Source organism: Sebastes umbrosus, chromosome 21 (genome assembly GCF_015220745.1).
Source record: "Sebastes umbrosus isolate fSebUmb1 chromosome 21, fSebUmb1.pri, whole genome shotgun sequence".
Lineage (NCBI taxonomy): Eukaryota > Metazoa > Chordata > Actinopteri > Perciformes > Sebastidae > Sebastes > Sebastes umbrosus.
In genome coordinates, this window is record NC_051289.1 from 25451335 (window position 1) to 25465859 (window position 14525).

The 14525-nt window shown below is 41.3% G+C and overlaps 1 protein-coding gene across 4 annotated transcripts in view; it reads left to right on the forward strand.

The window, feature by feature from the left end:
• The window catches only part of LOC119480336 (phospholipid phosphatase-related protein type 5-like), a 138861-nt gene that overhangs the window by 85763 nt on the left and 38573 nt on the right, over positions 1-14525 (forward strand). The window lies entirely within an intron of this gene.

Here is a 14525-nt window from a genome sequence, read left to right on the forward strand (position 1 = left end):
ATTGTAACGTAAAAGTGAAACTTAAAGGTCTTACTGATAACATTTTTACATAGACAAATATTTTGAAAAAAAATAATACATCCACAAAGCTTTTAGAATGGTACAAAATAAAAGTATGGCTTTTCCTAAAAAGAAATATTGCGATTTAATCATTTAAAAAATTTTGACTGGTCCAAAATGAATGTTTCGTTTATTTCTGTGGAGGATATCTGACGTTTGGTTCCCACTTCTAACAAGGCTTGTGAGCCAATAGTATAAAAAAACGTTGGTATCACATGGTATCTCTGGGTCATCAGCCATCCAGTTGCCAGTTAGTGTGGAAAAAACTGTCTGAGTTTGACATTAAGTGTCTGGCAACGACTTGTTGTGAAGTGAATGCAGTGGAACGGGGGAGGGCTGAATGTTATCAATGTTATCAGTAGCTCATTTAACACACGGGACACGAACAGTGGTCTCCTGGATGAAAGTCCTGTGTTTGTTGGTTTGATTTATTTGTTGATGTCCTCAAGTCCTCAAAATTTGCGACTCAAGTCGGACTCGAGACCCTCGAGTCCCCCACCTCTGTTGATTAGTTATCATAGAGTCATAAATTCTCTCTGACTTTGCCAATTTAGGCCTCGTCCTCAGCTGCGTCTCAGCTGCGTCTCAGCTGCGTCTCTTCTAGAGATTCGAGGTCTCGGCTATTTTAGTTTCAATGACTAGATATCTGTATTATATGTCATGGAGATGAAAAAAAGTAAAGATTTATTTTTGAATCAACACTTCCTGCTTTCATTTAAAAATAAAAGCCCTCAAGCATTTTTTTCTGTGGACAGAATTCCTTCATTTGTTAACACAAGGCTTTTATTCTGAAATATGTGCTGGACAGTGTTGTAGAACATGCAGTGACTTGCAGAGCTCCATGAATAAATATAGATTTACAAATTACCACACGTTTCTTAACTTTTCTCTGTCTAATATAAATATAAATTATATTTATAATGAAATGAAATGGCCATTATGAAAGACAAACTCCAAGTAGAAAGAAAGAGCTGACAGCAGCAGCTGCAGCAGCAGAAACGCAGCTCGTGTGAACACCTGACGCGTCAATCACGTAGCCGCCACGCGCACCTGACGTTCCCGGTGTGGACGAAGCGTTATGGTTGACTACACATTGGACCCCAAACCAAGCACAGCTTGCCATCTTGCATGACGTAGGTGTCAGGGAGCAGATTTACTGCCCCACCTGACAGCATCGGGTTTTCTGTATGACAGTGAAGTTACTCCAACAGACAAAACACAGCGATGTTGTGAGTGGACTTTAAAGTGCAGTTGTCGTGTAAGACATGAAAGAAAGTTTTGATGGATTGTTGGGTCTTACGAGGATGCCATAGCACGCTACAGTTATCTCAGTTCTTGTTTTCCATGTGATTCACCAGGAGCCCAAACAGTGTGTGACTCCCAGCAGCTAATTTCACCAGAACTGTCCTCTGTAATCAACGCCCCGCCCTGCCTCCCTCTCTCTCTCCACCTCTCAGCATTAACGTTTTATAATCTATGTCACACTCCTCTGTCAGTAAGAGCAGCGTCTCCAGAGACTGCAGTGAGTGTTTGTGGCTGCTAAACGCAGCACAGCTCTGCTCTGACAGTCTGCCTCCACATCCCTCCCTATTCCTCTGGTTGGGTTTGACCTGCCTCCCAAGGTTGCTCTGCACCATCAGCACTCTCTGAACATGTTCCAAACATTATCTCTCAAAATGCTAATCCGTAGCCTGCTCAGTTTCTGTCTCCATCCTCCACGCTGCACGCTCATTGCTGCTGCTGTATTTTTGCGGTTTGTAATTCCTTATGTGTCCATTCATATCTTTCTTCAGTTAATTCCAAACAAACTAGACACGTTAATCACTTCCTGTGTTAGAACTGATGTGTTTTGTGAACTTGGAATCACATTTTAATAGATCCTAGTGTTCAGAAAAGAATAGTAGATCAATATTGTCAGGTAAAAGTGAATTCCAGAGAATATTAATTATTCTGCTCTATAAGTCCACCAGACAAATGTTGAGGCCTGAAATGAAATTAAAGCTGCAAACACTAAACGTATTGTAATATGTACACCTTATTGACAATATGAGTTCATTATCCTACCGTTTGTGCTTTGTGAATAATAATTACACAATCTAGTGTTTCATTAATCCATCATCTCTTCTTCCAGTGCTCCACAGTTTGCATTTTTACACCAAAACATGTTCCAGTGTTGCTTCATCAGCAGTTGGAATGATGTACAGTATGTTATGTTGGCTGGGTTATTAATCAGCTGATAGAGATGATGAAACTCATCCTCGGATGCTCTAAACCAAATGATTAAGAGGTCTGATTTAGTGTTGCACCCCCAGAAGACACATTAAGAAAAGAAAGTTTCGCTTCACCTTTTAGAGACGATTAGTGATCTGCGAACACCCAGCCGACATTGGGTGAAGTAGTTTTATTTTGAAAAGACTGGAGGGGAACTTGCTGGACATTTGTAGGAAAAAGTACGAAAGATATTGTAAATATTGTTGTTGAAAGTCATGCGTAAATAGCACAACATTTCCATGTGTCATGATAATGCGTTTTAGGCTTTTCGCATGTCATTTATACACCACAGGGTTAATGTTGTGAAAGGCCTTTTGTGTGACATTTAACACTGCGTTTTTACTGTGGAACGGCTGCAGTTAGGTTCAGGAAAAACGTAATGGCTGGGCTTATAATAGGTATGCAAACTAAGTAAAATACGTATGTAATCAACTTAACATAAGTAGGGGAAAACACAAAACAAATATCACCAATGTAACTTCACAATAACGCAACAACACTTTCGGACACGAACACCGGTCTCCTGGTTGAAAGTCCTGTGTTTGTTGGACCCGTCCACCATAAGCAGTCTTTCTCCCTTTTTATTCTACGTCACTAGCTCTGAGCGTAGAATGTTCACGCGGATGCGTTTGCATTGCAGTCAGTACAGGATACATGGCGTACAAATGACACGCCAAAAGCAACAAAAGTGTTGTTATTGCTCGCAAAATTACTTACAAAATACTGTGTCATTCATACACCATTTGGTGAGACCGGGCTCGTAAATCTCATCTGAGTTTGGGATCCTTATCAAAAATGTTTGGCCTTTGACCTTGTTTTTTATGTATTTACATATCGCCACCATGTTTAAGATTTCACTTCATACTCTTTTTCTTTCTCCAATGCGTAATCAAGGGATTTTATATTGATTGGTGGACCCGACAGATAATGAGGCAGCAGAGATATCCTGATGTTTAGCAGCTGGTGCAACCCCCCCAGAAAGAGCGCCGGGTTGTGAAGCAAGTCTTTGTAGCAGCCAAACGGCGGTACTACAGCTTCCGTGTTCGCCAAGTGATGCCATTGGGCCAAAAAATACTTTTTCCCATAGACTTACATTGGGAAAGAGACGTCTGTAACTCAGAGGATCTTTTTTTTTTTTAGGTAAATCAGCTACCCAATATGAACACTTGAATAAATCATAGGTCCTAAAAGTTGTAAAACGCACTAATAGCTGAATCCAGAGTTCTTCTCCTTCCTCCGTTCATGAGAATGAGACCCAGACCGAGGCTGGGAGGAGGAGTCAAAGGAAACTCTACTGCGCCTGCTCTATGGGCCCAATGGATGAGGGAAGGTCGCCGGATGATCCGGGTAATTTTATACTCGGAAGTCAGACTTTCTTGGCGTCATTCGCCACCGAAAAACTTTGAACAGAACACTGTATCCAGATCTCTTTATACATCCATGGGATGGTTCGGGTCGAGCTCTGAACCCACTGCATGTCACTAGAGAGTTTCAAACTCCACAACTCCAGTTTGTTTTCTGTTTGACTCTAACATGTAAAACCAGTAAAGTGCCACTTTAAAATAGTAGCTGGTTGTGGATTTAAACAGTGATTATATTAATCACTTCTGTATTAATCTGACTGACTCAGTGACTGAGACATGTTCGTGCTACTGAAGCTCGGCGTGTTCAATGGTTGCCGTTCCTCTCGGCACTTTCCTTATTGTTGCCACCGCTAAAGAATCCCGCGCTGATTCATTCATATCAATACTGGAAGGCTAATTACTGTAATGATGCCCATTGGCGAAGCTTATCAGCAGTAAAATTCTCACAATGGTAGAGCTGTAAAAACACATGTAGCGTCACGCTACAAGAGAGAGCAGTTAAATACAAAGAGCCTAAATCCTCTGAGAGATTTTAGATTGTGTGTGATTTCATTCGTAGTTTAACAAAAGATATTTGAACAGATTAAATACTGATTAAAATGTGTGTACAATCTGATAATACCTGCAGCTAGTATCACTGTGGATCAGACAGAGTCATGTTATTTTATGAACCTTATGGGCAGTGTTCCAATTACACTACGGCTTTACTGTACACATGCACTTGCATACATCAATGTGCCTGCCTGCTTGCAAAAATATATCTACATTTCAATTCATGCAGAGAATATTTAGCCTGGGATAACAAAGAAAATATTCCCCGATGTGATGTTTGTTTTAATGTCTCTGCCGAGAGCCAATAAAAATGTCAGCACACAGTGGACAGGCCATAGTTAGCGTTAAACAGACCAGACCAGACCGAGGCTGCATCTCATGACAGTTATGAACAGCCTCAAATGTTGCTCTTATGGAAAACATAACAAGATAACTTTTCCAACCGCTCTGAACACTCAATGCTCGTTGCACAGTATAACATTACAGAGGTAACATCACCATCATACAGTAGGCTAACCATTCCTGCTTCAGCCTCCAGACCAAAACTACCATAAAGCCTCATCCACACTAGGAACGTCAGCAGCGTGTGGCGGCTGTGCTACCTGTTTTTTTTTTTATTTCAGCATCCGTGTTAACAGGTTAGAGCAGCCACACTGCCCGCGTGAGACGCACGTCTGACGCGCGCCTCAGCTGCGCGTCTTCTAGAGAATAGAGGTATCGCCTATTTTTGACGCGAGCCACGCGTTTCACAGACGGTGAAAGTGATCTATTGACTGTATATTAACATCATATCAGCTACATTACTACAGTTTCAATGTCTATCTGTAGAATATGTCACGGAGATAAAAACAAAGTAAAGACTTATTTTTAAATCAACACATCCTGCTTTCATTTAAAAAAAAAAAAAAAGCCATCAAGCGTTTTTTCTGTTGACAGAATTCCTTCATTTTTTTCACACAAGGCTTTTACTCTGAAATATGAGCAGTCAGTGCTGTAGAACATGCAGTGACTTAGAGAGCTCAATGAATTGATAAAGTATGGGGTTTAAATCAACACTTCCTGCTTTCATTTCGAAATAAAAGCCCTCAAGCGTTTTTTGTGTGAACACAATTCCTCCATTTGCTAACACAGGGCTTTTATTCTGAAATATGTGCCGGACAGTGTCGTAGAACATGCAGTGACTTGGAGAGTTCCATGAATAAATATAGGATGGAGTTTTAATTGTCGATTATTACTATTATTTAAAAATGATCACATGTTTCTTAACTTTCACTGCCTAAAATAAATATAAATGATATTTATAATGAAATGACATGACCATTAAAAAGCAAATTATATGTAGAAAGAAAGGGCTGACAGCAGCAGGCACGCAGCTGCGAATTACACAGCCACCACGCCATGCAGCCGCCACGCGCTCCTGACGTTCCCTGTGTGTCCCGGGCGTAATGCAGATCTTGAAAGAAGATGTAGGTCTCTTTCACGTGATCCATTGGTGCCTCGTCAGGCAAACCCGTTCTCACTCCCAATTCGTCAAATACCGGTAGGGGCTGGTCCGAGGCAGCCTGAGCCAGCCTCGGACCAGCCCTACCTATAACAGTATCAAAGAGGAAAGTCTTCAGCCTAGTCTTAAATATGGAGAAGGTGTCTGCCTCCCGGACTGAAACTGGGAGCTGGTTCCACAGAAGAGGAGCTTGATAGCTGAAGGCTCTGGCTCCCATTCTACTGTTGGAGACTCTAGGAACCTCAAGTAACCCTGCTGCATTCTGGGAGCGCAGTGCTCTAGTGGGGTAATAGGGTACTATGAGCTCTTTGAGATATGATGGGGCCTGATCGTTTAGCGCTTTGTAGGTGAGGAGGACGATTTTAAATTCTATTCTTGATTTTACAGGGAGCCAGTGCAGAGAAGCTAATACAGGAGTAATATGATCTCTTTTTCTAGTTCTAGTCAGAACACGTGCTGCAGCATTCTGGATCAACTGGAGAGTCTTAAGAGACTTATTGGAGCAGCCTGATAATAAGGAGTTGCAGTAATCTAGTCTAGAAGTGGTCGCGTTGCCTAAACCTAACTTCCTGTGAAAACGGAAGTTTATTTTGAAAGGACACTATGCATGTAATGAGCGTATATTAACACGTCGTCCGTCCAAAAGTAGAACTCCGTGCGTCGGTCTCCAATGACGAGGGGCACTAACTAAACGGCGGTATTTGACGAGTTGGGAGTGAGAACGGGTTGCGTCAGGGATCCCCACACGTGCTGATGTGCGCATGTGTTGCCATGGTTACCAAATGATCTTTCATGGTATAGATTGCCTATATTTGCTTCCTTGATGTCCCCATTATCATTATCATTATTAGCATTCAAACCAGCCAAAACAAACTGAACCAAACGTGTCAAACCAAACAGGTTAGGTGTGCCGTTTTCAGTCCTGTAGTTGGTGTGTTGTGGTTTGACTCAGTGGACGTGTTGGTAAAGTTGATGCATTTTCTACTTATTTTCACACAGAAAAGAATTCAAGATGCTTTAAGATGCACAACTGTCACATATCGTTGTGTGTATGTCGTGTATTGTATAATATATGCCAGCGCCAAAGACAAATTTCCATTTTATGCAAATCTAAGGTACAATAAAGTAATGTGAATGTGAATCAAGTGAATAATCTGAATGCAGTATCCCATGGTACTATATATCACTGTGTCTTATGTATGAGAAGCTACAATCTGTATCCAATATAAACAGAAAAATCTAAACTTTGTATTGTTAATATTAAAGTGAATACATTGTAAGACCATACCATCACAACATGCATACAGCATGGGCTCTAAGTGCTACTGAGAAATGAAGTAGGAGATTCAATAAGTGATATTTCATTAATTAAAAGCTAGGATTGGAAGGGTTCAAATCTATTTTATTATATTTTTTGAAATTCTCATTACATCCTGACAGTAATCACTAAATTTACCCTAGCTTTAATAATTCAATATGTATGATTCCACCTTAGATGTTTCCTTCCAGTACGGTGTTGCAGATAATATCTAGAGGGGTTAATGTACAGAGTAGCAGCCAGCCCGCCAGTAGACGGGTAGATGGAATGACCTTTATTTGATTTAATGGAGCTTTTTATTTAGCAGAGTTTCAATTAGTGGAAGAGCACCGTGATTACTGTTCAAACAGGCATCTTAAAGAGCAAGCCTCAGGAAGTCTGATGCTGATATGAATGAGATGCAACTCTCTTCATCGTCGTTTGGCTGTCAGAACACTGACTCTAAGACTTTAAACTGCATTTACTAGGTTTAACTAATGTCTTGATTCATTTAACCTGGTCTTTAATTGCCATAAGGGATTAAACTCAAACATCAACAGTTCTAAAGTCATTACACAAAGTCATTTCACTCAGTTAGGAACCTTCCTAAACAAAGAAAGACTATCCGACCGCAGCCCTGTCTCTGTACACTCTTATACATAGACCAGAGGTCAGCAACCTGCGGCTCCAGAGCCACATGCGGCTCTTTAGCTCCTCTCCATTGGCTCCCTGTGGATTTATAAAAATGGGAATAAAGTCGTAATATTACAAGAATAACGTCATAATATTATAAAGTAGTAATTTTACGTGTTAATTTCTTTTTTTTGCATGTGGCTCCAGAGCCGCTGGTTGCTGACCCCTGGACTTAACACAAAACCTTAACCCTAGAATGTTCCAGTGTGAATGTTATTGGAGTATAATAGGCCTACTATAGAAGAATAGTATAATAATAGCAATAAAACCACAGCTGGTCATGACTGACATAAGGAATGTTATAACATGCTTAAGGAAATAATGAATAACTAGGAATAAGAGATTGCTGATACCGGCTGATACAAGACAAGACAGACATGCGGGGCTGCAGCTCACTGTCGGCCCTGTGGAACCAGATCGCTTGGTCTTTAGGTCTTTATGTGATATAGCAACAGGAGGATTTTCTTCCCCTGTTAAAGAGTGTCTTTGGGGAATTTTTCCTGATCCGAATGGAGGGTCTAAAGACGGAGGGTGTTCTGTACAGACTGCAAAGCAGTTTGAGGCAAATTTGTCAAGTCAATTCAAGTGAACTGTATTTCTACAGCCCAATATCATAAATCACAAATTTGCCTCAAGGGGGGCTTTTGCATTTGTGATCTGTGATATTTGGTCTGTATGAATAAAACTGATTTGACTTGACTTGATTTAATAATAATGGAGATAGAGGAAAGCTAAACACATTTCAGAGATTTCCATTTTTTCAGAACAGAACAGAACAGAACAGAAGAGACATCTAACGTTGTGTAGAATATCACGTTGATTTGAATGGTATTTGATGACAAGATGTAATTGGTTCCACAGGATCTCAGATTTATTGTCAAATGTGTAAAAAACAAAATAGTTTTCATACATTAAGGTGTTATACGCTCATCTGATCATCTCAGTCTATTCTCTCATTTCACAACCACAGATATTAACAGTCACTGCCGGTGTTGTGTACTGTATCAACGTATCCTCGTACAACGGTTCCTGTGATATCTTACACTGGTGACTGGGTGAGTGGGTCTGGGGACTGTACACAAAAGGAACGCCCCTAACCCTAACCCTAACCCTAACCCTTGGGTCACGTTCACGGATCCAGAGCTCCAGCACCGGGTCCACCATCCTCAAAAACTGCTCCAGAATCAGCAACCTCGGTCTTTCACCTCGGAGCTCTGTGGTTTGAACCATTTATTAAACGAACATACAGTTCGCGTGTCCTCCGAAGCCGCCTTCTCTAGGCGTCGGCTGTGATCTCATATTTCGCTGGAATAGCTTCTTTAACATTCTCATAGTGAGTTCAGAATCCGTGATGTCCACGAGAACACAGACACCGAGGAACGGGATGAACGGCTCGCTCCTTTTTTGGCCGACGGCAGACGGCAGACAGCGGCCATTCTCTTAATTGTTGTCACAAAGTGTTCGATGTCATTATCCGGAGTGAGTGCTATCAACTTGGGGTCTCTATGGATGTGTGGCTCCCTCTGTGGTGGTGGTGGTGGTGGTGGCGACCCCCTCCTGCTGGCTGGCTTGGCTGGCCATCACCCGCCCGGATCTTCCCCCGTCTGCACCAACAACCTCTGCTCTCATATTCATCTCTCAAATGTGTCACCTGTGCTTGAATCCGTCGGAGCTGGTGTTGCACGCTCCTCTTCCGTCTCTGCTCTCAGCGCATGTATTGACTCTTATTCCAACTGCTGATCTCTGGACCAGAGACTTCACCATATGAATATATAATAATATTATTTACTTCATTGTGTCTCGTTCTGTGACATCGAGGTTAGTCACGTCTTCATATTCAGCCCAGTGTTCTGATGTCACTACCTCCAGTAGGACTTGTGTGTGTGTGTGTGTGTGTGTGTGTGTGTGTGTGTGTGAGCAGGTCTGGGAGACTGTGATAACTTTGAGACGGACCGGGTTGTGCATCACACTGCAGCATTGTAGAGACGCTGGCACCGGATCAAAGAAGAGGTGCATTGCTTCAACCCTGCTCACCCTCCGACACATACACACACATATACAGATAGACAGGAGGATCAAATACACCCAACGAGCATGATGCACGCTAACATGGCAAAAGAGTGGCTTTGCAGCAGATCATGGCTCTGTTTGAAGCAGGCAAACTGAATTACATTTATGCTCTAATAAGCAATTTTGGTCGTCCCTCTCTGTGTTCCCAAAGCAGGGAGTGTGTGTGTGGGGGGGGGTTATCTAGCGAGTGTAAGTCGTCTGTGAACCACAGAGTGCCCACGTTCGTGTCGCAGAAAGTGGGACAGCGTTGGAACCCGCGCGCCACGTGGCGAGCGCCTCGCCGAGTGAGTCACACGATGCTTGACAAAACCTATTTGATGCTTGTTAAGAAAATGGACCTGTCAGCATCTGGAGCCTCCCGCCGCCGCCGCCGCCGCCACCGCTCCTCTGCTGAGGAACGAGACAGGAAAAGGCGGAATGACTTTTATAGACGGCGACATTTAAAACAAGAACTTGTGTGAAAGGAGACGTGCCTCGCTCAACAGCCGTGACGCCTCCTCGCTTGCCCGTTTTCATGAATGTCTTCTGGCTAAATGTGCCGGGTTCAATTAGTTTTGCAGCGGCACAAACACTCGACAGTGATTGGAAAAGCTGCTATTGTTGCCCCAGCAAATAATGTATCCTGGAAGCGTGTGTGTGTGTGTGTGTGTGTGTGTGGTGAACACCTCTCCCAGTGTGTGCGAGAGAGAGAGTTGTGTGACTAAGCGCCTCTTTGGTAATGTAGTGTGACAGAGGGCCGGGCTCTCGTAGGAGGGAAGCAATTATTTCTGTTAAAGCCCTTCAATCACGGAGACGTAAAGCCGGTTTGGTTAAGAGCAGTGAGGATGGACGGTGGCACCTGGGTGACTGTTACAGAGTGTGTGTGTTTGGTAGAGGTGAGGTCCCTGAAGACAGCGGACCTGTTGTGCGCGGCGGCGGCGGCGGCGGCGGCGGCACACGGTTTGAGGAACAGCAGGTCTCTGCTGTGGGGAGGGGGGGGGGGGGGGCTAACAGGCTTGGTCTGGTGTCTGAGGGATTCATTCACACTGAAAATACAAGTGGAGGCTGAATGATTTGTGTCTCGTCCTCGACGTTTTACGAAGCACTTTGCCAGCGTCTCAACACGATGTGTCTTTTTTAGGAGAGACGGCGTAGCTACAGACTCAGGAGCTCCGGCTACAGAATGGACCATTTCTTTTTTCTTTTTTTTTTTAATAATTTATATTTAGAATTTTCATCACAAACAAAAAAAAACTAAAAACAAAAAAGTAACCTCTACAGACAGACTCACAAATATACCAACCCCACATACAGAATAATACAATTTTTTAATTAAATTAAAATTAAAAATGAATACAATTAAATAATAATAATATTAATAATAATTATAATTATAAAAGACAACCACCACAAGATAGCCAGACTAGACAGGCAAATATACAATCACCATTACATCCAGAATGGACCATTTCAAATGCCAACCATCATCGAGTGTGATAAGAAAATAATTATTGCTTCCCCATTATTGTTAATAAGCATTATTATTAAGTAGGGCTGTCAATCAATACTTTAGCTAATCGCAAATTAATCGCACATTTTTTTATCTGTTCAAAATGTACCTTAAAGGGAGATTTTTCAAGTATTTAATCCTCTTATCAACATGGGAGTGGACAAATATGCTGCTTTATGCAAATGTATGTATATATTTATTATTGGAAATGAATTAACAACACAAAACAATGACAGATATTGTCCAGAAACCCTCACAGGTACTGCATTTAGCATAAAACAATATGCTCCAATCATAACATGGCAAACTGCAGTCCAACAGGCAACAACAGCTGTCAGTGTGTCAGTGTGCTGACTTGACTATGACTTGCCCCAAACTGCATGTGATTATCATAAAGTGAGCATGTCTGTAAAGGGGAGACTCGTGGGTACCCATAGAACCCATTTCACATTCACTGATCTGGACGTCAGAGGTCAAGGGACCCCTTTGAAAATGGCCATGCCAGTTTTTCCTCACTAAAATGTAACATAACTTTGGAGTGTTATTTAACCTCCTTCATGACTAGCTAGTATGACATAGTTGGTACCGATGGATTCATCAGGTTTTATAGTTTCATATGATGCAAGTATCTTCACTCTAGTTCTAAAACTACGACCTAAAAATTGTAAGTTGCGTTAATGCGTTAAAGAAATTAGTGGGATTAAAACAAATTTGCGTTCAACTTGAACAGCTGTTGTAGTTAAATTACAGTTACCAATCAAAATGTTGGTGATTACAGGGGTTACATTTGAATATATTATTTTTGGTAAAAAAGCTCATATGTAGAATATAACATTCATTCTGTTGCTCTGTTCCAACCTTAATTCAAGTTATACTGAAAGAACTTTTAATAAAAGTTTGACAGTAATCGGTTTTGAGTGCAGGTACTGCATTTAGCATAAAAAGTATGCTCAAATCATGCCCCAAACTGCATGTGATTATCATAAAGTGGGCATGTCTGTAAAGGGGAGACTCGTGGGTACCATTAGAACCCATTCACACATCTGGAGGTCAGAGGTCAAGGGGACCCCCTTTTGAAAATGGCCATGCCAGTTTTAACACGCCAAAATTTAGCGCAAGTTTGGAGCGTTATTTAACCTCCTTCACTACCAGCTGGTATGACATGGTTGGTACCGATGGATTCATCAGGTTTTAAAGTTTCATATGATACCAGAATTTTCACTCTAACTCTAAAACTGAGCCCGAGTACGACCTTAAAAAATCACAAGTTGCGTTAATGCGTTAAAGACATTAGTGGCGTCAAACAAATTTGCATTAGCATGTTCTTATGGCGTTAACTTTGACGGCCCTACTATTAAGCATGTAATAACTTTGTAAAATGAGACAGATTAAAAAATGTCACGAGAGTAAACTGGCGGTAATGGCCGGTAACGCCCCAGTGATATGGAGTGGTCCTGATGTGTGTGTGGTGTGAATATTCTACCTCCTCTTTGTGGTTATATAATGTAGAGACTCTGGTTGTCTCTCTAAAGGTCTGTCAGACGTGCTGCGTCTACCAACAGTGTTCCCAGTAAACATGACGGCAGGTGTGGCGCCGAGGTCGCAGCAGGCGGCGGCGAGGAGAGAGACGACGGCTGCACGGCTGTTTGACACCGCCGTCTTAGTTGATTATGACTCACCGTGTTACTATGGCAACCACAGAAACCACACCAGGAGGACAATACATGAGCTTATTTTACAAAACAGATAAATAAAGAAAAACAGCTTCAGATTTTGATTGTCCACTCAGAGCTAATAATATTTATGATATATATTTAGATGATATGATATCATATGTGTTCATTTTGGCTCCACATTTTGATTTAGTTTTAGTTTCAGTCTTAGTCAAATTATGTCTTCTAAGCATTTTGAGGCTACAGCTGTCACCATCTTTGTTGTGTACAGTTACCATGGTTACCACAGTGTTAGATGAAAAGACGCTGGCTGTGTCGCTCACTGCTCACTATATAGTGGGCTACATAGTGAGTTCGCCATTTCGCAGAGCTGTCTGAATGTGTAGTGAGAATTATTATACCCTATATACAGTAGTGGAATCAAAGTATCCCACAATGCATTGTGGAAAATAGTGCACAACGATGGTCGCTAACCGAGCACTACATACCATCATGCATTGCACTGAAGGAAAAATGGCAGACGGACGAGAGGAGAGAGAGAGCAGCGTGATTGAGACGAATCCATGAAGCAAAAATAATGTATTTAATGTGAGAAGAGCCGCAAAAACGGCCACAAAGTACTTTGTATTTATTATTTTGGGAAAAATTATTTTCGAGAATAAAGTAATAATATTATAAAGTAGTAATTTTACGTGTTATTTACTTTTTTTCTCGTAAATTTATGACTTTATTCTCATAATATTACGACTTTTTTCTCGTAATATTATGACTTTATTCTGGAAATCTCAAATGTTTTTTCCCTCAATGTGGCTCTAATACTCCGTAGTACATTGTCTCTTTGGTCCTCACTGCATTAGACTTATATACTATATACTTCGACTATAAACTGTGTTACCTTCATCACAATGCTCAAATGTTTTGCGGCTCCAGACAGATTTTTCTTATTTTATTTTTTTGCCTCTCAAACAGAGGCAGAACGTTACTAAATGGAAGATGTTTCTTTTTGGAAGATGTTTTCATTCCTCCGAAACACGTTCTACGAGCCAGGAGATGCATAATTATCTAGTCCTTGAATAAAATACAACCTCCACTTTTCAATTGTAATTTCCAGTAAAAATATCATATTGTGTATGTATTCAGGCTAATATAGTTTGTCTGGATTTGAGAGACAAACTTTTATATATTAAACTAATGAGGTTGATGATATGAGTAGCTGAGATGGCGGGTGGGGGGACAACCCACACGGCTCAGTACTGATAGCCCAACTTTTCATTCTAGCTCCATGCGTCCCTATTAAAGGTCCCATATCGTGCTCATTTTCAAGTTCATACTTTCATTTTGTGTTTCTACTAGAACATGTTTACATGCTGTAATGTTAAGAAAAAAATTTACTTTCCTCATACTGTCTGCTTGAATATACCTGTATTTACCCTCTGTCTGAAATGCTTTAGTGCATTTCAACGGAATTGCAATAGAATTGCATTGCTAGGCAACAGCTTGGGTCCATGTTTGGTCCATGTTTACTTCCTGTCAGCTGATGTTATTTACATACACT